Below are 23,379 nucleotides of genomic sequence, written 5' to 3' on the forward strand. Positions count from 1 at the left end.
CTTGGTAGAGGTTTATAAGATGATCAGAGGCATAGATAGAGTAGACAGTCAGAAACTTTTTCCCCGGGTACAACAGAGTGTTACAAGGGGACATAAATTTAAGGTGAAGGGTGGAAGGTATAGGGGGGATGTGAGGGGTAGGTTCTTTACCCAGAGAGTGGTGGGGGCATGGAATGTGCTGCCTGTGGGAGTGGCAGAGTCAGAATCATTGGCGACATTTAAGCGGAAATTGGATAGGTACATTGATGGGTGCTTAAGCTAGGACAAATGGTTGGCACAACATCGTGGGCTGAAGGGCCTGTTCTGTGCTGTATTGTTCTATGTTCTATGCTCTGTGGTTGGTTCTGGAACATGCTGTTCTGAGACACTATCCTGAAAGCATTCTATAAACTTATCTAGGTGACCTTTGTGGTCAATAGAACCATGGAGTCATACAGCACAACTTGTCCAAGCCGACTAGACATCCCAATCTGAGCTAGTCCCATTTGCCAGCATTTGGCTCATTTATCTCTATTCTCTTCCTAGTCATCGTAGTTGTGGGTATGTTCGCTGAGCTGGGAAGTTGATTTGCAGAAGTTTCATCCCTTGTCTAGGTGGCATCTTCAGTGCTTTGGAGCCTTCTGTGAAGCGCTGTTTTCTGGAATTTATTTGGTTCTGTTCCTGCTCCTTCTGGTTACCAGTTCCAGTTGTTCATTGTAGTGGCTGGTACATTGGGTCGAGGTCGATGTGCTTGTTGATGGAATCCGTGGCTCAGTGTCATGCTTAGAGTCATAGAGATGTACAGCATGGAAACAGACCTTTTGGTCCAACTCGTCCAGGCCGACCAGATATCCCAAATAAATCTAGTCCCACCTGCCAGCATCCGGCCCATATCCTTCCAAACCCTTCCTATTCATATACCCATCCAAATGCCTCTTAAACGTTGCAATTGTACCAGCCTCTGCCACTTCCTCTGACAGCTTATTCCATACACACCGCCCTCTGCATGAAAAAGTTGCCCCTTAGGTCTCTTTTATATCTTTCCCTTCTCACCCTAAACCTATGCCATCTAATTCTGCACTCCCCCACCCCAGGGAAATGACTTCGTCTATTTATCCTATCCATGCCCCTCATGATTTTATAAACCTCTTTAAGGTCACCCCTCAGCCTTTGACGCTTCAAAGGAAACAGTCCCAGCCTATTCAACCTCTCCCTGTAGCTCAAATCTTCAACCCAGCAATATCCTTGTAAATCTTTTCTGAGCCCTTTCAAGTTTCACAACATCCACTCAAAACCAAAATGCTAACATTTTAATATTAATCCTTAAAGGTCATCATCTTCTAGAAATTTCTCTGGCTGTCCTCTGTTTGGCTTGTCCTATGATCGTTGTGTTGTCCCAGTTGAATTTGAGGTCTTTGTCATCTGTGTTTGTGGCTACTGGGAAAGCTGGTCGTGGCATTTAGAGACTCGCTGGTGTTTGTGGATGCAGATTGCTAGTTGTCTACCTGTTTGTCCTATATAGTGTTTATGCGGTCTTTGCATGGAACCTAATAAAGTACATTGTTTTTCACATGATGAGTAAAGGGTCTTTTGTCCTGATTAGTTGTCATCTGAGCGTGGCTGTTGGTATATGGGCTGTCATGAATCTGAGTGGTCAGAGAAGTCTGGCTGTCAGTTCGAGACATTTTTTACATAACCTAGTGTAGCTAGTGAGTTAGGTCGTGGCATCTCCTCATCATATTGTTTGTCTGTTAGGAATCTGCGATTGAAGTTGCGGGGATATCCGTTCTTGGCATGTACTCTGTAGAGGTGTTCTTCTTTTTCTTCCCTTTGTAGGTCAGGAGTGCTGCAGTGTGTTGTAGCCCTTTTGGACAGGGTCCTAATGCAGCTTCTATTGTGTGTGTTTGGGTGGTTGCTGTTGTAGTTCAGGACCTGGTTGGTGCGTGTGACCTTCCTGTACACTTTTGTAGTGCATTCACCATTCTGTGTTCTTTCTACCATACCATCACATCCAGGAATGGGAAGTGATTGTTGGTTTTCTCCTCTCTCATAAATCTGATCCCTGTGAGCATGGTGTTGATAATCCGATGTGTGTTCTCGATTTCTGTTCTCTTAATGATAACAAAAGTGTCGTCCACATATCTGATCCAGAGTTTGGGTTGGATTTGTGGGAGGGCTATTTGTTCCAGTTTTTGCATTGCTGCTTCTGCTATGAGCCCAGAGATGGATGAGCCCATGGGTGTCCCATTGATCTGTTCATAAATTTGGTTGTTGAACGTGAAGTGTGTCGTTAAGTACAAGTCTAGTAGTTTGAGTATACATCCTTGTTGATAGGTTCTCTGTCGTGTCATCTGTCCTGCTTATCCAGGAAGTTGGCTATTATCTCTCTGGTGAGAGTTTTGTCAATTAAAGTGAACAGTGCTGTTACATCAAATGAGATCATTGCTTCGTCCTTGTCTATGTTTATTTTCTTGATGTTGTCTAGGAATTCCTGTGATGATTGTATGGAGCAAATCAACTTCCTAGCTCGGCGAACATACAATTACGACAATCGGCACCCCACCTACGAATCTTTATGCAAACCTTCCTATTGATATGCTCATCCAGATGCCTTTTAAGTGTTGTAATTGTACCAGCCTCCGTCACTTCCTCTGGCACCACCCCTATGGTGGATAAGTTAAGCCTCAGGTCCTTTTTTAATCTTTCCCCTCTCACTTTAAACCTTCGCCCTTTAGTTTTGGATTCCCCCACCTGAGGAAAAAGACCTTGGCTATTCACCTATCCATGCCCCTTATGGTTTTATTAACTTCTATTATGTCACCCCTCAGCCTCTGACATTCCATAGAAAATAGCCCCAGCCTACTCAGCCTCTGCTAATGCTCAAAATTTCCAACCCTGGCAACATCCTTGTCAATCTTTCTGGAACCCTTTCAAGTTTAACAACATCTTTCCCATAGCAGGGAGACCAGAATTTAATGAAGCATTCCAAAAGTGGCCTAACCAGTGTCCTGTACAGTCTCAACATGACATTTCAATTCCTATATTCAATGCACTGACCAATAAAGGTAAATGTACTGAAGGCCTTCTTTAATGCCGTCTACCTGCAACTCCTTAGAACACTAAGTCTTTAATGATGTTATCTATCTTAAATCACTTTACATTGATGTGTTTACATTTAACTGCAACAACTAAAAAAAGTATTTTACTTACTGTAATTCAATCATATTCAGCAATAACATTTTATATGACATTTTTTTCCATCAAGAACAATGCTGTATGCTTAATATGAAAATTGCTGAATTTCTTGTGAAGTAGATCACATTAATGAAAATAGACTAAACTTTCAAATTTAGAAGATGCACCTGGTCACTTGTTTTAAATTTCATAATAGGTTTGAAGATATTCAAAATTAATAGTGTTGATGGGGATTGTTATTACAGCCATTTTTTACATGAAGAATAAATAAAATTAAACAAAATAATGGGGCTTGGATCAAATTAACAGGTGTAATGCAATTTCAACATATTTTGCTGATATGATGCGAATGAAGAATATCAGGTTTCCAAATTAACATTAACCAGAGCTGCACAGGAACATGTTTAAAATAAGAAAAAGTCATTTTAGTAACTGTAACTACTGATGTATAAAGTATAATGACATCACTCAGATGGATCACTTAGAATTGTTATAGTTTCTAATTTTGACCTACTCCATAGATAGCAAATTAGTTTAATTTTCCATACTTGATTTTCATATTGAACAAGCATCGCATTCTATCATGATTTACCGCATACGTTAAGGAATTATTATACCATTTTTAAAATAAGTACCAGGTCCTATAACAAGAAACCATCAAATGCTTAACTGCTATTTGACCACTTGGCTATTGACCAATCAGCATGGTCTAACAAGATCTTGGTTTCAAACCTAAACTGATCAGTCCATTTTTCTTATTTAAGGATAACAAACAATACGTACTGATACCTATGAACTGGAACTGGAGACTGAATAACTTTAGTTCCACGTTATTTACTATAATTTTAGATTTAAAGCAAAGGATATTTTATTAAAGTCTCATTTAGTTCTAAATATAATGTAGGATATTTCCTGTACTTTACTATTACTGAGAACAACAGGCCTTGACATCAGGCCACATTTGACCGACATTGTCATTTAGAAACCCGAGTAAAATTAGAGTCAACAGGAATTGAGAGGAAAACTCTGCTGACTGGAGTTATGCCTAGCACAAAGGAAAATGGTTGTAGCTGTTATAGAACAATCATTTCAGCTTCAGGACTTCTCCAGAGGAGTGCCTCAGGGGAGTGTCCAAGGCCCAATCATCATCAGCTGTTTCATCAACAACCTTTCCTCCATCATGACACAGAAGTGTGCATGCTGACGATTGCTCAGTATTCAGAGCCATTTGCAACTCCGCAAATACTGAAGCAGTTGTATCCATATGCAACATGGCCTGGACACCACCTAGGCTTGGGTTGACACATAGCAAGTAAAATTTGTGTGATGTATGTGCCAGGCAATGGGAGAGAAGAGAGAATCTAACCATTATCTCATAACAGTCAATGGCATTACCATCACTGATTCCTCCAGCAATAACATTCTGGGAGTTCCACTAACTAGAAACTGAACTGGACTAACTACATAAATAATGTAAGTGACAAGAGCAAATTCTGTAGCAAATTATGCACTCCAATTCTTCCAAATGTCTGTAATGAGATGGAATAAACCACACTTGCCCTGGATGAGTGCAACTCGAACAGCACTCAAAAAAACTTGACACTATCCAGGCCAAACTAGCCTGCTTGATTAAGACTCAATCCAACATCACTCCCTTCATCACCCAATGTCCATTGTGCACCGTCTACATGACACATTGCAGTAACTTACCGAGGCTCTTTTGACATCATCTTCCAAACCATAAATTCTACCACCTGACAAGGTCAGCAGACATCTGAGAATATCAGCAACTGCAGGTTCTTCTCTAAGCCCCTCACCATCCTGATTTGGATCTATATCACTGTTCCTGGATCAAAATACTGGAACTCCCTTTCTAACACCACTGTGGGTACCTCTATACCCCAAGAACTGTGGAGATTCAAGCAGGCTGATCTCCAGGACAGTTGAGGATAAACAATAAGTACTGGTTGAGCAAGCATTGCCCACATTCTATGAATAAATTTTAAAAAAGGCATGGATTTCTCAAAAACTATTGAAAGGTTTGGGCCAAAATTACTAATTTCCAGCAATCATCAGACAACAGAAATAAAACAGACGAAAGCTACCTCCTGACATAATGCAGAGTCCTGACACTCGAAGTACTGGAGTCAATTTAGACACTGAACTTTACTCTCAAGATGAACCTTTGGAGTCATTTGTTTGGTGGCAGCTGCTGGACATGCGGCACAGCATACATGGTGATGTGGCAGAGCTTCCAGAGGATCGCACTCTTTCATGAACAGTGGAGAAGTCAATCCAGGCTGCAAGCACTGTAATCACCTACTCCTCAGAATGTGCGGATTCTCTCTTGAAACTTGCAACTGCCATGGATAGCTACATCCAGCAACTTATTGCTGGAATCGTGGGAATGCGTTTTGACACATTTCATTACCCTGTATCTGATCTCTGGTGCCCATAGGAAAGGTGAGAGGCAGACGGGGAGCTTGCAGTTGAATCCAAGCTCTGGTTCTTCTTGGAAAAAGTGGTAATGCCAAATGGACCTCATGGTAGCAAATAAACAGCTGCTGTCATCATCAGGGGCCATATCAAATGGAGTTCCAATTGGGAAAGCCTTCTCTCTGCCATTGACACTAATGCCTCTGAATACTGTAGTGATAGAGTAGACTTCTGCCACAATGCATGTGATCTCTCAGCATGTGGGGGTCCTCACAGCCTCAGGTGACTAAAGAATGCCCAATGAAGACATCCAAATAAGGGGGCCTTGGGCAGCAGCCTATCGCCAGCATAGTTGGTGGTGAGAAGAGGTATCACACTTCAAGAAAACACAATATTTGGGTTCACAAGGATGATTGTGTAGTCTGATGGTTTTAAAATTATGTTTAATTAGGTACTGTTAACTGCACTTGGTGGTGGTGTTCTATGTGTGCGACATCATAGTCGTGATTTAGATTGATGAAATATTATAACTGGAGTCGTAGTCATGTGAGCCTCTCATTTGATCCCTCAAAACTAGACCCCTCATAGGAGGTCTTAATGTTAAGCATGCAAAAGCATGAATGTGGCAAAGATGCTCGTGGAGTGGATTACACGTCACTGGATAAACCTTTGCATTATTAGAGAATCACATGACTGGCATCCAATATCTCCTGTAGCTGACGGGTATGGCAACATCCTCATGTTCATACTCTATCTTGTCAGAAACATGAATTATTCTACCATATCTACTCTACCAGGACCTCCCCTTTTTGGAATAACAGGTTGTGTAACATACTGCAGACAGTGACCATCAGTGACACATGAGCAGGTGGGTGCTGAAGTGCACTACCTGAACAATTCAGACATCTTAATGTCTTTTTGAGGGCATTGGGGCAACTGAGGTTCTCTGTGTACCCTTTCTCAGACTCTTCATGTATCTTTTTCTCAGGCTCTCACTGATTTAGGAAAGGTGATCCATCTTGAGCCATCCTCATCTCCCAAAAATCAAACATACAAATTTTCAACTGTGCCAAACGTCATTCACATCTGGGATGCCAAAGTGAATACAAAACATGGCAGTTTCAAGGATACTATGGATACATCTTTATGATCCTTTGCTAAGATCATAGACAAGCTGCACATTGATCAAAAGGGAAGATTTTCCTGTTCACAAAGGCCCCTATCTTCCTTGATGGTGCTTTGACTATGACTGCTTGGACCTTTGGGAATCCAGAGGTAGAAAAGCCTATGGCTCTGGTTGCTTGACTGGCATTATCTGCACTGAATATTTCTACTCAACTTTGGAAAATTTCATATCTCGTACAAAATACTTTGTTTTTCATGTGCATCTACTGAAAAGGGTGTAGACAACATAGCATTGCAGGACATTGTGGTGCTTAATTTCTTGTTTCAATTTTTAAAAATAGTGGGTGAGTTGTTGAACGTGGTGTCCCTGAATTCTGTATTATCAGAGCATTAGAGTTGTTGGCTAAATGGCATCATGCTGAATTTCAACAAATTTGAGGCAGTACACCTGATTTAAAAGACTAAGTTTCACCCCAAGGCATTTTTTCAGAGGAAAAGAGAGTCATATGGACAATATTAATTTGTTTTCCAATAGTCAGGGAAGCATTCAGGGAAGAATTCAGAGCCCATCCGTTTTAGCATGCAGGTAATGGCCAACACCATAACTCCAAACTTCACTTGACAAAGCAGCAGCACTCCAAAAGCTTGTGATTTCAAATAAACCTGTTGGTCTAGAACCTGGTATTGTGACTTCTGACTTTGTCCATACCAGTCCAACATCAGCACCTCCATATCACAACTCCATAACAGTACACACGGACCCAATGTAGTGTCTAAGGGTGGATGTCTTCTACGGCACTGCAGCCAAAAGGAACCCAAAGTCTGGGCGTTGTAGTAGCAGATTAGAATGAAGTTAAGAATCTTCATGGATAAAACACAGAGGCAAAGTAGCAGCAGTGGAGGGAGGGACTAAGCCTTCATCAAACCAGCTACCCAAACTTTTAAAGCATACCTGATCCATTTGTGGGAGAATCTGAAAATTATGCAATGGACTTTTCAGATATTTCAGAACCTACTGAATTGGAATGAGGAGCTGTCAGAGAATAAAATGTGACTGCTAAAATCAGTTTGCACCTGGGACATTCTGCTGCAAGTAGGATATGATACTGCAGATGACAAGTTGATGGATAAGTTGATGGCTTGAGACTTCCTCTCCTTCCCTTTCTCCACTTTTCTGATATGCCCTTGCTTGTAAAGGAGGCAGTATTTGGTAATGTTTCATTTGGTTACACAAAATGCTGTGATCTTGGGTGAGTTTCTCCCAGGGCACAAAGCCAATATCAAAATTCCGAACTGAAGCCTTCAAAGTATCCTTGGAGAATTCCCTTTGACTGTAATTGTACACCCCCCCCCCCCCCACCCCAATTCAAATTCTCTATAGAAGATTTGCTTTGGTAAGCGAGGTTAGGCATTTAAGCTCAATAATCAGTTCAACTCAATTGTGACTGTTATAAAGACCACCTCTCTTTCTTTTTTGCTTTTTTAAATTTTGGGTTGATATTAGAAAAAAAAGAACAATTTTAAAACAAGCGACTGCAAAGATTGTTGCATTGTTTGAAAGTATGTAGTTTGATAATCTTTGTGAACACTTTTTGCGTTGCTGTGGGTTAGTTGCAGATGAATTGGAGCCAGAGGGTTGTATATAAATGGAGCTTTAGTTGAAAAAAGTAGTGGATTGGCTTGTGGACTCGTTACCTGTTATAAATGTCAAAAGTCCTCTGTCTGCCATAAATTATTTGAGTACTGGGATAGGCCAGATAAATACCTGGCAATTATGGCGAGGAAAAAAAGCCTATAGACCTCCCACTCAGTCTATCACATCTATCAGTGAGGGTGCTGGGACTCTTACTTGTGACTCCAAAAAGATTAACATTGCTGTTAGGAAATTTTACTCTGAGTTGTTTTGGTCAGAGGGCTGTGAGGACAGGTTGGCGAAGGTGGAGTCCTTCTTTAAGAACCTGGACTTTTCAGGTGTGATTCCGGAGCAGATGTCCTTTTTGAATGCTCCCTTGACAGTGCAACAGATGCAGGAGGCAGTAAGACAGCTCCAAAATGGTAAGGCACCCGGCCCAGGTGGCCTTCAGAGTGAACTTTATAAGGAATTTATGAATATGTTGGCCAGGCCAATGCTGGACATGTACAATTATTCATACAGTCAGGACTGCTTCCCGCCCTCTCCGAGAGAAGCTAATATTTCTCTCATTCTCAAGAGAGGAGAGGCGCGGAGGACTATGCTTCATATAGGCCCATTTCGCTGCTACACTTGATTTAAAAATTTTATCTTATACTCCCATGTTGAGATTGGAGAAGGTGTTGCCCTTTATTGTGAAGGCAGACCAGACAGGTTTTATTATGGGCCGTAGGTCGTCTAATAACATTAGAACAGCACTGAACTGGTCAAGGTAGATCTGGTGTCTCTTCTCCTGGGCCTGACAAATTTGCCAATACTCTAGGTGCAGTCTGACTAAGACCCTGTACAATTCCAACAACGCATCTCTGCTCCTACACCTGAAACCTCTTGTTTTGAAGCCAAAACACCATTTATATTCTTCAATGCCTGCTGCACCTGCATGCTTACTTTCAGTGACTGGTGTATAAAGATTCATGGATTCATGGCACATCCCCCTTTCCCAATCTATCAATCATTCAGATAATAATCTGCCTTTCTGTTTTTGCTATCAAAGCAGATTATCCACATTATACTTCATCTGCCATGCATTTTCCTCTTCGTTCAACTTGTCCAAATCACACTGAAGCATCTCTGCATCTTCTTTGCTGCTCAACCTCCCAGTGTGCTTTATATAATCTACAAACCACATTTTACATTTAGTTCCCTCACCTAAATCATTCATATAGATTGTAAATAACTGAGGTCCAAGCACCAAATCTAGTGGTTGCCCACGAGTCACTGCTTGCTACTTGGCAAATTTCATAAAATTTCCCTTCCTACTTTTTGATTCTGGTCTGCCAACCACCACTACCTACCCATATCAGTACACAACACCCAATCACCTGCACTTTAATTTTACATAATAATCTTTTATTGAGATCTTAACAATCACCTTCTGAAAGTCTAAGTAAATCACATCCACTGCCTCCGTCTTATCAATTCTACTAGTTACATCCTTAAAAAAGTCCAGTAGGTTTGTCAGGCATGATTTCCATTTTGTAAATCCATGATGACTGAGTCTGATCCTGTGATTGTTTGCTCAGTGCTCTGGTAGAAGCCTATAAAATTCTATCAGGACTAGACAGGGTAACTGAAAAAGGATATTTTCTATGTTTCTATTTCTTTCCAGATATGCATGTCTGTTGTATTCATGAATTGAATGAAAACTTAAAACTCAAAATAATGCAAAAGAAGGCAAAAGAAGGCAAACTGGATGACTTTCAAGGAGGTTGCCAGGGTTAGAGCATTTGAGCTACATGGAGAGGCTGAACAGGCTGGGGTTGTTTTCCCTGGAGCATCGGAGGTTGAGGGGTGACCTTATAGAGTTTTACAAAATCCTGAGGGGCATGGATAGGATAAATAGGCAAAGTCTTTTCCCTAGGGTCGGCGAGTTCAGAACTAGAGGGCATTGGTTTAGGGTGAGAGGGGAAAGATATAAAAGAGACCGAAGAGGCAACTTTTTCACCCAGAGGGTGGTACGTGTATGGAATGAGCTGCCAGAAGAAGTGGTGGATGCTGGTACAATTGCAACATTTAAGAGGCATTTGGATGAGTATATGAATAGGAAGGGTTTGGAGGGATGTAGGCCGGGTGGTGGCAGGTGGGACTAGATTGGGTTGGAATATCTGGTCGGCATGGACGGGTTGGACCAAAGGGCCTGTTACCATGCTGTACATCTCTATGACTCTATGACTTTCAGAAGGGTCAATTCATTAAAACAAATCACTGAGGAAGGTTAAGACTTCCAGTTAAAAGCAGTTGTGCAGTTTAGTTCTTCCAAAGACGAAGTTGCAGTGTGTTTAAAAAAAAATTTAGAAGAACACCTATTGTTTAACTTTCACAAACAGACCTACTAGTCACCAGTGAACAATTTATTTTCATTTATGAAGGTAGGCAGCCCTTTTATCCCTTATTGTCAACCTGAAGCCATGGGTTATTTTAAGCTTTAGAACTGGTTGAATGGAAGTTTTAAATGTTGAATTCATTTTAATGGAGCCTTTGTTATTCTTTAGGTAAAATACTTAGCAGATTTCATAAAATTTCCCTTCATACTTAGCCACAGTTTTCTGTAAAATTTCAATTGAGTTTGCTCATAAGCGCCTTCCCTACTGTGCTGGCATGACATTTCTGTTCTGCACAGACTTCTCCAGGGCCTCCAAAGTGAGCTTGACAAATTATACTCTACATTCATTCCATTGCAAAATGGAATGAAACTGCCAGCAATAACTTCACTTTTGACTCACACCAGCTGTCAGAAACAGATGAGATGTTCATCCTCTGTTTAGGCTGGATTTAAATTTTGTTTCCAAAAGCATAAGGGTAGTGCTAATGCATTGTTTCACTCAGTCTGCCTCAGTCATGCTAAGTACTAATGAAGGTCTGCCTTAGTCGCTGCTGAAAAGTGTAATTTATGTCTTATTCTTTACAAATTTATCTTCAATGAAACATGCAGAGAAGTCAAACTTCACAAAAATTGGAAGAAATATACAAATCCCTTACACTTATACTATTCTGCAAAAAGCACATAATAAAGTGCATAGCTCTGTAACGGATCCAAGAGTGAGAAACAGGTTAGTCTGAGCATCAGGGATTATACTTAGGCAGCCTTGGAATAACATAGCTGTTGGAAAATTGCCATTGTATCATTGTAAAAATCATCAGCAAATAACATCCTGTTGAAGTTGGGAGCTGTGTTATTATATTGTCTGCTATCATAAATTGACTTTTTATGCAAAAATACCTTGAATATTGAAGCGAAAGATGCATACAAATTCCATGTAAAGCAACAACTTTGTAAAAGCTTTGAACACTGACTGGGGGCTAACAAAGTTTACGTAAACACCTGGAGAACCAGAGGTAAACAGCAAAATCAAAATAGCAACTGTTTTATGACTTTAGATTTTAGTGACAGTGTATAGAAATCTGTACTGCTTTCTCTCACTATTTTTCCTCTCTTCTCCTTTACACTTTCCTGGCAATTCTAACCAGATGTATAACAGTGCAGACTGCAACAGGTTACCTGAAGGTGAAAGTGCAGGATAGCAGCTCAAGGTAAAGGAGTTTACTTGGATTTCGCACTCCATATTTTCTATGCTAATCTGACATGAATTATTAAAAATAGTTTATGTTAAAAATAAGATGTCCTGACTAGCCTTTGCCTGTCAATGCACACCATCAGTGGCTTGGTCATTTATACTATTGTTGTTTTTTGGACCTTGCTACGTGGGATATAGTTGTTACATTTGCAAACATAATCATAGTGACAATAGTTTAAAAGGTATTTAATGGATTGTCAGAAACTAAGTTCTGAGGATGTGAAAAGTGATATAACAAAAACCAGCTCTTTCTTTCATAATGCAAGTTGCAATGACCATGGAGAAGCTTCTACAATATTTGAAGAATACCTTTTAGATCTGTTGATATTCCCTAGAATTCCCTTCCTAATAGCATTGTGGGTCTATCTACAGCACAGGACTGCAGCATTCGAAGAAGGCAGCTCATCACTAACTTCTCAAGTGCAACTAGAGAGAGGCAATAAATGCTGGCCAGCCAAAAAAGCCAATGTCTGTGAGGGAATAAAAAAAATAGTCTATATAGCCGAGATGAGAGGGGTGCTCTGTCTTTCTTGAACACTGTTGCTCCATGAAATCCAACATCAATTTAATTATTTTAACCAATTCCAACGTGACCAATCATATACTTTCTCTATATTGGACTTGCATTAAAACAGATTTACCTAGTTTTGTTAAGAAACGCCAGCTACTGATTTATCAGAAAACAAATTTTATTCCATAAAAATTCTGAAGTTTGTTATATGAAAATATAAATGTTTACCATTCTTGATAATCCAAAAACCACACATATACACCATAAAGAAAAGAAATCGATTCCTCACAGTAGAGTTTTAATTTACACTCATGTCCAATAGACATAGCTGTTGAAAGTAATGAGTATAAGGTTTGAGATGTTCTGATGGTCACCAGTCTGACATTCTGGCACACAAAGTTGGATGCCATTAAACAAATACAATTGTTTCCAGATGCGATTGTTCAGAGAATATCAACTAACTCTTTCAGAGGCTTCTCATGCATGATCAGCTGAATTAGGGTTCCAGGTGCCGTATTATACCCACAGGAAAAGGTTATTTTCCAGGAACAGGAGAGCTGAATTGGGATGCTTCACTCCTTGAGTGAGCTTTCCTTAACTACTCCTACAAAACAATATCCAATGCAGAAAGTGGAGCCTAAGCTCTATTTCAATGCAGATGGTCTACAGTAAATAAACAGTAATTACAAGAAATGCATCTACCAAGAGATATGTTGTTTAAAAAGAAGTTCCAATGTCCTTTAACCACTTCTCAGCTGCTTCTTTGGTCACTCTCCTTCCATCATCAGGTTAGAAAAGGATATGTTCCATGATGATTCTAGAGATCAATTCCACTCAACTCTTTAGCTAATGAAGCATTCTTTGTCAGCATGCAGCAAGACCGGGACAACATTCTGAAGTGGACTGATGAGTGGCAAGTAACAGCGCACCTCAGAAATGCCAGTCAATGGCCATCCCCAAGAAAAAAAATCTAACCACCTACCCTTAACATTTAATATTATCATTGCTGACTACATCACCATCAATTTCCTGACAGAGACTGTACCAAAAAAAACTTAACTGCACCTGCCATCTAATACTGTTGGTACAAGAGCAGGTCAAAGGCTGGGTATGTCTATGGCAACAAATTACCCCTCAATTCCCCAAAGCATGTGAACATCTGTGAGGAACAAGTTAGATGTGTGGTGGAAGACACCTGCTTGGATGAGTGCAGCTCCAAAAAGACTCAAGGAGGATCGCATACAGTCCAAAGCAGCTTGATTGTTTGGCACCACAACCACCCCTTAAACATTCACTCCTACCATCACAAGAATGTTATGGCTGCACTATATATCATTTATGACATGTATATTATGTATATCCATGGGGAGGTAGTGGCCTAGTGGATTTATCACTGGACTGTTAATCCAGAGATCCAGGTAATGTTCTGGGGATCCAGGTTCAAATTCCACCATGGCAGATAGTGGAATTTGAATTCAATAAATATCTGCAATTAAGTGTCTAACAAAGACCACTAATCCATTGTCAGAAAAACTCATCTGGTTCACTATTGTCCTTTAGGGAAGGAAACTGCCATGCTTGCTTGGATTGGCCTATATGTGACTCCAGGCCACAACAATGTGGTTAACTCAAAACTGCCCGCTGGGTAATCAGGGATAGACAATAAATGCTGGCCCAGCCTGCAACACCTTCATCCCATGAATGAAGAAAAAAACAAAACTTACAAAAACAGACATGAAGCTACACACCAAGCTTTGTCTGACAACACCTTCCTAAGCCACAACTTGCATTACCTGCAAAAACATGTGCAACAGACATTGCCTCCTGCAAGTTCCCCTCCAAACTACACATTACCCTGACTTGGAGATAAAGTTTAATTCCTTTATTGTTGCAAGGTTTGAATCCAGTAAGTGGGAATACCTTTGTTACACAGACTGCGGTGATTCATGGCTGTGGCTCACAGCTCGCTTTCAAAGGACAGTTAGGCACGAGTAATAAATAACAAATTTGTCAGTTATGTCCTTATCCCATGGTAAACTGAAAAAAAAGCAGTATATATATAGCACCTTTAATGAAATATATTGACTGTAGCAGGAAACCGGAGCCCCCAAGTGAAATCCATGCAGACATGGGGAGAACATACAAACTCCACACAGTCATCCAAGGCTGGAATATAATTTGGATCCTTGGTGCTGCGAGGCAGTAGTGCTAACCACTGAGTCACCGTGCTGTCAGATATCTCAGCAGATTGCAGGATGTTAAAGAAATGGATAGGTTCAAGCTCAAAGATGAAGTTTCAAACAAAGATAATAAGTTTAAAATGGAGGCACTGCAGGATAAAGCATCAATGTGGGTCTATAAGTATAGAGATAAACTAGATTGAATGCAAGTTAGGATATTGGTTGCAGAGTTCTGTATGGGCTCAAGTTAATGGACGACGGGAGGTCAGGAGAGCATTAGAGTAATCAAGGCTAAGGGACATCTACTAAAAAAGATCATTACCTTTGATCTGGCAATCTGCATTCAGACAATATGAGATTTATAAGAAGCAAAAAATAGGTCACCATTTCCATTGAGTCCTATCTTTTTTCATTAAACCTCAATTTCACTTAAAATTATCCACCTACCAGCAAGATATCCAGTTGTCTTCTAAATTAATTAAACATTTAACATAATTAGATTTTTCAAGTAACTTGTCAGTATGTAATGCATTGACAGAAATAGAATGGTAAGATTTGTTTCTTCCTCCCAACTTTCTAATTAACTTGTATTAGTAGTGGAATTGTAACAATTCAGCAAATATCTCGACGCAAAACATGTAGTCTGTATACAGAAGGAATTAGTTGATCTTTTGGGGATTTGCTTTGTACCATCAGAATCCTGGAACTCCTCTCACAGGTCAACAGTGTAATCAAATCCATCAATTTACCATGACATGGTGAATAGCAAAAAGGATTTGGTGCTTGAGGCAGAGAAAAGAACAGACACCTCTCAACAGAGATGTTCTTCATGTATAGATTAACAAAAAGTATCATTTGGACAGCCCAGTCATATCATGCTTAAAAGCATCTTAAATCTGTAATATTGTTCTGTGTAATTTGTTACATAATTTAACTGAATCTTCAGCGATGCTTTAAAGACTAAGACATACCTTCCACTTGAAATTTAAAAAATAATTTAAACAACTGAATATTCAGTGTTATTGCTTTTTACCCCAATCCTACGCTTAACAGGAAATAAACTGACCAAACATTCGACAGGACTGTATCAGCAATTTTGCTGTCATTCATAAACTTAACCATGCCTCCTAAATTCTCATCCAAAATGTCAGATGAAGCAAGATGGCACTGAAGAATGTTCCAGCAGCAGTGGCATGACTCCAGACATGGCTAGTCCAGGGTACGTGGAGGCAATGGCATTCTGGTTACAGTGGCGTGTCAGGATCAGGCACCTAAGTGTTCACAGATTTTGAATGAACTTTATGATTTTGTTGGTGGCGAGGACTCATGGTGGAGGCAGGTGAGTGTTCTGGGTGTTTCCTTTTCTTTTTGGTGTTTCTTTTATTTCTGCTTCTCTTTTTAATCCTGTCTTTTAAATACTAGGATGGCACCAGATAATGGCGACTTTGTACACTTTTCACTGTACTCGAGAATGCATGACAATAAAAAAAATTAAATCCAAATCAAATTGTTAATATAAATGACAAACTAGTGAATCCAGCAGTGATCCCATACAGGACGTTGATCAGGCTGTTTTTGGAGTGTTGTGTAGAGTTCTGATCATCCTGCTATAGGAAGGATATTGTTAAATTGAAAACGGACTAGAAAAGATTTATTGGGAGTGGAGGGTTAGAGCTGAGAGGCTGGATAGGCTGGGACATTTTTCACTGGAGTGTTGGAGGTTGAGTGGTGAACTTATAGAAGTTTATAAAATCATGATTGGCACAGACAGGGGGAATAGTAAAGATCCTTTCTCTAGGGTAGAGGAATTCAAAATTAGAAGGCATAATTTCAAGGTGAGAGGAGAAAGATTTAAAATGGACCTGAAGGGTAGCTTTTTCACAGAGAGTAGTTTGCATGTGGAATGAACTGTTAGAGGAGGTGGTGGATGCAGGTACAGTTACAACAGTTAAAAGACATTTGGATAAGTTCATGAATAGGAAATGTGTAGAGGGATATGGGCTAAATGCAGGCGAATGGAACTAGCTTAATTTGGGAAACCTGGTTGGCATGGACGAATTGGACCAAAGTGTCTGTTTCCGTGCTGTATGTGTCTGAGTCTCAGTCTGAGGTGTGGTTTAGATTTTGTTGCAAGCTGCTTTATATGTTCACTTTGCTTACAGTTATTCAGAGAAATTTTGTGGGCTTATCAGGGAAAATTTCCACCAATTTAACAGCTCTTCCAGTGCCCTGTATCATGGATCTATGGCTTTTGAGAACCAATTAGTTCAAAATCTGCAGAGGCATGCAGACTAAAAAGCAGGAAGTTAAATATGAAAACAGGAGAGATAAATTAAGTTAAAATCATAGTAAATGAGGATTGGGAATATAGGACACACATTTCGGATTAAGAGGCATTTATAAAGGAGAAAACTAAAAAGTAATTGTTTTAAATTTGCATCATTGGTTGTGCATATGCATAGAAAATTAATTTTTCAAGGGCACAGAGATTGCTCAGCAAGAATTAACATTATTGAACTACAGTATTAATAATAGATTTACTCTTGACTGCACTGCTTTATCTGCTTTTGGTGTGAGACGAGTGAATAATTACCCTAAATTTCTGCCAATGAAGTGTGTTCTGTTCAGTCAATTGACAAAGACTGCAACAGCAAAGTTTCTGAAAGAGAAGGTTTTGTTGCACACAATTCAGTGAAGCCATTGGTGCTTGCTGTTTTTGCCATGTAAAATTGATAGTGTCTATGGTTTCCAAGCATGTGCAGTTAAATGTAGAAATCATAGTTATAGCAATGATTTCTACATTTAACTGCACATGCTTGGAAACCAGAGATACTATCAATTTTACATGGCAAAAACAGCAAGCACCAATGGCTTCACTGAATTGTGTGCAACAAAACCTTACCTCATTTGGTAGAAGCTAATCACATGTTGGAATCTGCAAAATAAATTAATACTGAATGAGTTAGAACTTTGAACAGCCAGTTTGAAACATGGTCTTACTTACATAATGGCGCCAAATAGGATTCAAGGACTAGATTATTCATGTGCTTGAAAGTGAGGGAGAGATCAGAATTATAAATACATTTTTATAGGGAATTCCATACCTATTGAAAATTGTTTTGAAATTCAGCTTAATTGACTTCTTTTGCAGCCCAGCTTTTCACCCCTAATTTAGCAATATGCTTTGAACATAATCAATAGACCAGACATATTTTAGTTTAAAATCATGAATTCCACAAGTACTCTCATGACAGCAAAATAGCCCCATTTGCTTTATCCCACTGAAGACTCAAGATAAAAGACAGCAGTCTTTTCATAAAACTTATTACTGATGGTTATTTAGCTTTCAGCATCAGCAGTAACAAGTCCCATTAGACCTTTCTTTGTTCTATGCTTTCTTGCGCATATGACATGTGAAACATTGAATTTTACACAGCTAGCATTCCTGGCTGCTTTTCTTTACCACAGCTCAGTGGTCGCCAGTAGGATGACCCACAATGCTAAAGCCTATCGCGACCTCTAAAACTGCGTTCAGTGCATTTCAAATATTTGTGCTAACAAAGGGAATCACCAACCCAGAAAATGAACCAGCTTGTTATCCCAAGATCCTTCAATATCATTATAAATTAGAGCTTGTCAGATGCCAAAGATAACTTTAAATTTGAAGTTCACTATGGCTGGTTTCAAATGAATGAGATTTCAGTGTGGATGTGTTTCAATTGTTTCTATATAAACTAAAAGATGAGTTTCAGTTGGAATAGTATGATGACAAAGGAACTCTTGTAATATTCAACTAATGTTTAAATATAAAACTAAAATCCATTTTTGTGCAAGTGCACAATTGTACAAAAGAATTGCAAATCATTAAATTTGCACAGTAATTTGTTTTTGCAAAATTTACACTCTGAGCGTAAATTTTAAACTGGAGTGTTTCTGCTAAATAATTTTAACAGCAGTTCAGTATGTAGAGGACCATTAAAAAAAAACCCCTGACAGATTCATATAATTAAGACTCCCATCCATTCTGTTGAATGTCAGCATCTGACAGTCTATTATCATAGTCTCCAGAAATCGCTGGATACCTACTCTTAATTTCAGGAATAACCACACCCAAATTGTAATTAATAATAAATTACAATTATGAATAGGATTGAGAGACCCCTTGATTTAGTTATTAGTTCAGCAAAGCATCTGATATCAGAGTTTGCAGGCAGAAAGAAAATGACAAAAATATTAAGTGGAAGTACTGCATGGATTATTATATTTTTAATATTTTACTAATGTTATTACAAAATGGAACATTTTTAATGAATGGCAATCCTTGAACAAACTAAATACTTTTATTTACTATAATGTGAATGTGGGAAGTTGGGAAAATACATTGGCCCCAAATTTGCATCAGCAGCACCCATTTCCTTGGCTTTGTATCACCTCTAAAATATACTGCCAAAGGCGTGTATATATTTGGTGCTGCAACACCAGTTGGGTGAGGACATTGGTGATGCACAGGTTGCGTCTGCCAGAAATATGGGGAGTAGGTTTCTTGTGTCAATCAGTGTACTGAATCGATGCCAGCCATGTCCTTTCAAAGTTCAATGATCCTGCTATGGCATTCAGCAGCAGGTTAATTGCTGATTGCTTTTAATGGTTTTTGATGTGATTCTAGAAGTATTGGGTGGTAAAGAGTTGTTTATTTGCTTTTAAATTCTGCAAGGGTGGCATGTGCTGAGTAACGTAGTTCTGGCCTCAATGACTCTCACAATCCCCTTGCTGCCACCCTTGGTTTCATTTACTTGCATTCCTTCTTGGCCTATGATATGACAGAAATGAGCTGAGGTGAAATAGACAGGAAGTCATTATGCCTAGAAGGTTCAAGGATCAGTTTTCCTATCCTTGTGAGGAATAGTATGTTGATTCTACTTTATCATTCAATGAGATCATGGCAAATCCTGGATTTCAATGCCATTCTCCTGCCTGTTCCCCATATCTCTTCCTCTACTGACAGATCAAATTCTGTCCATCTCATTCTTAAATAAAGTCAACAATGCAGCATCTACAATCCTTTGGGGTGGAAAATTTCAAAAATTCACACAATCTTTTGAGTTAAGAAATTTTCCTTATTGGAGTAAAAAATGATTAACCCCTATCCTGAGATTGTGCCTCCATGTTCTAGATTTCCCAGCCAGTTGAAATAATCTCTCAGTATCTACTCTGTCAAGCCCCTTTACAGTCTTTTGTGTTTTAATGAAATCACCTCTGATTCCTCTAAAATGTGGAGAACATAGGCTGATTTAATTGGGTCTATCATCATAGGATAACCCTCACATCCCATGAATGAACCAATCTAGTGAACTGTTGCAACCAACAGAAGTACATCCTTTCTTAAATATGGAGACTAAATTTGCATGGAGCACTACAGGTTTAGTTGAGTGTATAATTGTAGCAAGACACCTTTATTCCCATACTCTAATCCACTTGCAATAAAAGCTATTTTCCTTCCTAAGTCCTTGATGTATTTGCTTGCTAACTTTGAGTTACTTGTATGAATACCCACATCAAGAGTTTCAAAATGAATTCCTTTGAAAAACTATTCATTTTTTCTATTCTTACAACTAAAATAAATAACTTTCTGCACAATATATTCCATCTGCCATCTTGTTACCAACTCATTTAATCTGTCTCATTCTCTTTACAGCCTCTCTGTGTTTCCTCACAACTTACATTTGCATCTAATTTTGTATGATCAGCAAATGTGGATACATTGTATCTTTCTCTTTGCCTAAATCATTAGAATGGAGTATAAATAGTTCATGACCCAACACTGATCTTTGGAACTGCGCACTAATCACAGTGCTCTGTTTCACTGAGAAGGCCCTCACTGAAGGTGGCCAGTTGCAGTCTATCGAGCAGGTTGAGGACAACATTGCCAGTGACTGAGAGGCTATTAGGGGTATGTACATTCAAATGTCTAAGTCTCATAGGTTGGAACAGGTGATAATTGCAATATCTCCCAGTTTGTTAGCTACTGTTCCATGAGGAAGGTACTGAGATGCTGTATTGTAAAAAAGCCAAATAAATTTTATTCTGTCTTATCAGAGAGAAACGGGTGAAGCAAGCACTTGACTTTTCAAGAATTGTAGGTTTCCTCATATAGAGGTATGACAGATTGCACACTTATGGTTATGTGGGTGCCCCTTGATAGCTGTGAAATGTGATTGAAAAGAAAGGGATTCTGCTTCCCAGATGTGTAGCTAATGGTACTTATGTGTGGCATATTACAAAAGTTACTGTATGGTATCCTGACAGCAGTCACAATGCCCTCATTCTGTAGCAGTCCTCTGCAAATTTGTATTTGAACCACGATGACACACCAGAGGGTGAACACTGAAAAAAACAAGGGTTATTCCCTGAGCACAGAGTTTATGACACTAATGTGATGTGAAAAGCACACACAAACTAAAATGGCTCTGCTACATTAAACATGATTGAGTAGCCCAATAGAGGGCTTAAGCAACTCTGGAGTACTCAGGAGTACTTGGCAGAGTGGTGTATGTTGCACAACGTTGCCATTATAAAGACATAGCCCTTTTCACCAGATACACAGTGACCAATATTCTTTCTTTTGGGAGTGGGGGCAGAGGAGGACGAAGAGTTGGAAAGGAAGAAGCAATCCGCAGAGACTGTCTCTAATCAACTTATTTGAGTGCAGTTCTAATGAATACAAGCCCAATTCCTAATCCACAAAGTCTCACATCATACTTTTCCTCTTGTTAATTACCAACAACAACATCCTCCTTGCCATAATTATAAAAGCAAAGCCATGACAAAACGAACATTTCAAAGCAATTGATAAATCAAACACTGCAATGTTGCATACATCATTAATTAATCATCGTTGATTATTCCTTTAGTGTGTCTTTATGTATCTGGCTCACTGTTTCTATGCAGTGTTACTTTATTTCATATAGTAATAATTTAGAGTCATAGAGATGTACAACATGGAAACAGACCCTTCAGTTCAACCCGTCCATACTGACCAGATATCCCAACCAATCTCATCCTACCTGCCAGCACCCGGCCCATATCCCTCCAAACCCTTCCTATTCATATACTCATCCAGATGCTTTTAAATGTTGCAATTGTACTAGCCTCCACCACTTCCTCTGGCAGCTTATTCCATACACACCATCCTCTGCGTGAAAACATTGCCCCTTAGGTCTCTTTTATATCTTTCCCCTCTCACCCTAAACCTATGCCATCTAATTCTGCACTCCCTCCACCCCAGGGAAAAGACTTTGTCTATTTATCCTATCCATGCCCCGCATGATTTTATAAACCTCTATAAAGTCACCCCTCAGCATTCGACACTCCAAGGGAAGTAGTCCCAGCCTATTGAACTTCTCCCTTTACCTCAACCCAGCAACATCCTTGTAAATCTTTTCTGAACCCTTTCAAGTTTCACAACATCCACTTAAAACCAAAATGCTAACATTTTAATATTCATCCTTAAAGGTCATCAATCTCAGGGAATGTTCTAAACTGGCAGAATATGCTTTAAAATGTACTTTCAACTGTATGAAAATAAGAAAGAGGAACATGAGTAGGTCATTCAGCCCTTCAAGGCCCAGTATGGCATTTAACAAGATCCTGGCTGCTCTGCTTCAACACCATTTTCCTGCAATATCCTTCTCTAATACATTGAAATCTATCGGTCTCAGTCATGAACATATCTGAGGACTGAGCCTTGACAGCTCCCTGGGGCACAGAATTCCAAAGATTCGCCACCCACTGAGTGAAGAAACTACTCTTTGTCTCAGCGCTAAATTGTCATTCCCCTTATTTTGAGATCACAACCAAGGAAACAGCCTTCTGCATCTAACCTGTAAGAATTTTGTATGTTTGAATGAGATTAGCTTTCATTCATCCCAGAGTGCCTTCTGTCAACATTTTGTCCCCAGAAATTCGAAACTACATGTTCAAATATTTTCGAACACCTTTTGGAGTCTCAACATTTCAAGACTTTCTCTCACAAGCAAGAGCTGTTAAGGCAATGCTTCCAGTTCTCCTGCAAGGATGTAACTCTTAAAATCACTCACACAATAGAGCTATAAGTGCAAGGTCTAAAAGTTATAGCAATATATTTTCTGCAAATTTCTACTTCACTTCTTCTATGAATAAAGTTTGTAATGATGGAAGTTAACTCAAAGGTTTTACACTGCATTTTCCCTTTTGTTAAAAGAGGTATTTCAAAATTTGCAATAATCGCTGATTTACCAGTGCTAATTTCTTTTAGATAACTCAGCTACAATGACCCTGGCATTTCTTATCATGGAAGCTTTACTCACCTTTCATTTAGCAAGGTGCGAATTAAGTCTTTTTTTAAAAATCATTAAAGTTTCAGTTGATTTAACAGGAAACAAAATCCAGAAATGAAACTATTATATTCCGTGTGATTTGTCATTCCAATACTATTAATTTTGAATTAAAATATCACTCCATGAAGGTGCCAATTCTGAGTAGTCACAGCAATAAAATTACTTGTTTACTAGTTAATACAAATAACTTGCTCATAATATGAAGGGCGGTCTCATTTTTAATATTTCATTTGATTTCTGTCAAATTAACGTTATTTCTCTAAAATAGCTTTGAAAGAACCCAATTAAACATTTTCAAGGCAAATGAAAGTGC

General features: G+C 39.2%; 1 protein-coding gene across 2 annotated transcripts in view; it reads right to left on the reverse strand.

Annotated features, from left to right (window-relative positions):
- The window catches only part of micu2 (mitochondrial calcium uptake 2), a 452,381-nt gene that overhangs the window by 54,665 nt on the left and 374,337 nt on the right, over positions 1-23,379 (reverse strand). The gene's annotated exons all lie outside the window — the stretch shown is intronic.

The sequence above is a fragment of the Chiloscyllium plagiosum genome, chromosome 6 (genome assembly GCF_004010195.1).
Source record: "Chiloscyllium plagiosum isolate BGI_BamShark_2017 chromosome 6, ASM401019v2, whole genome shotgun sequence".
NCBI classification, from domain to species: Eukaryota; Metazoa; Chordata; class Chondrichthyes; order Orectolobiformes; family Hemiscylliidae; genus Chiloscyllium; species Chiloscyllium plagiosum.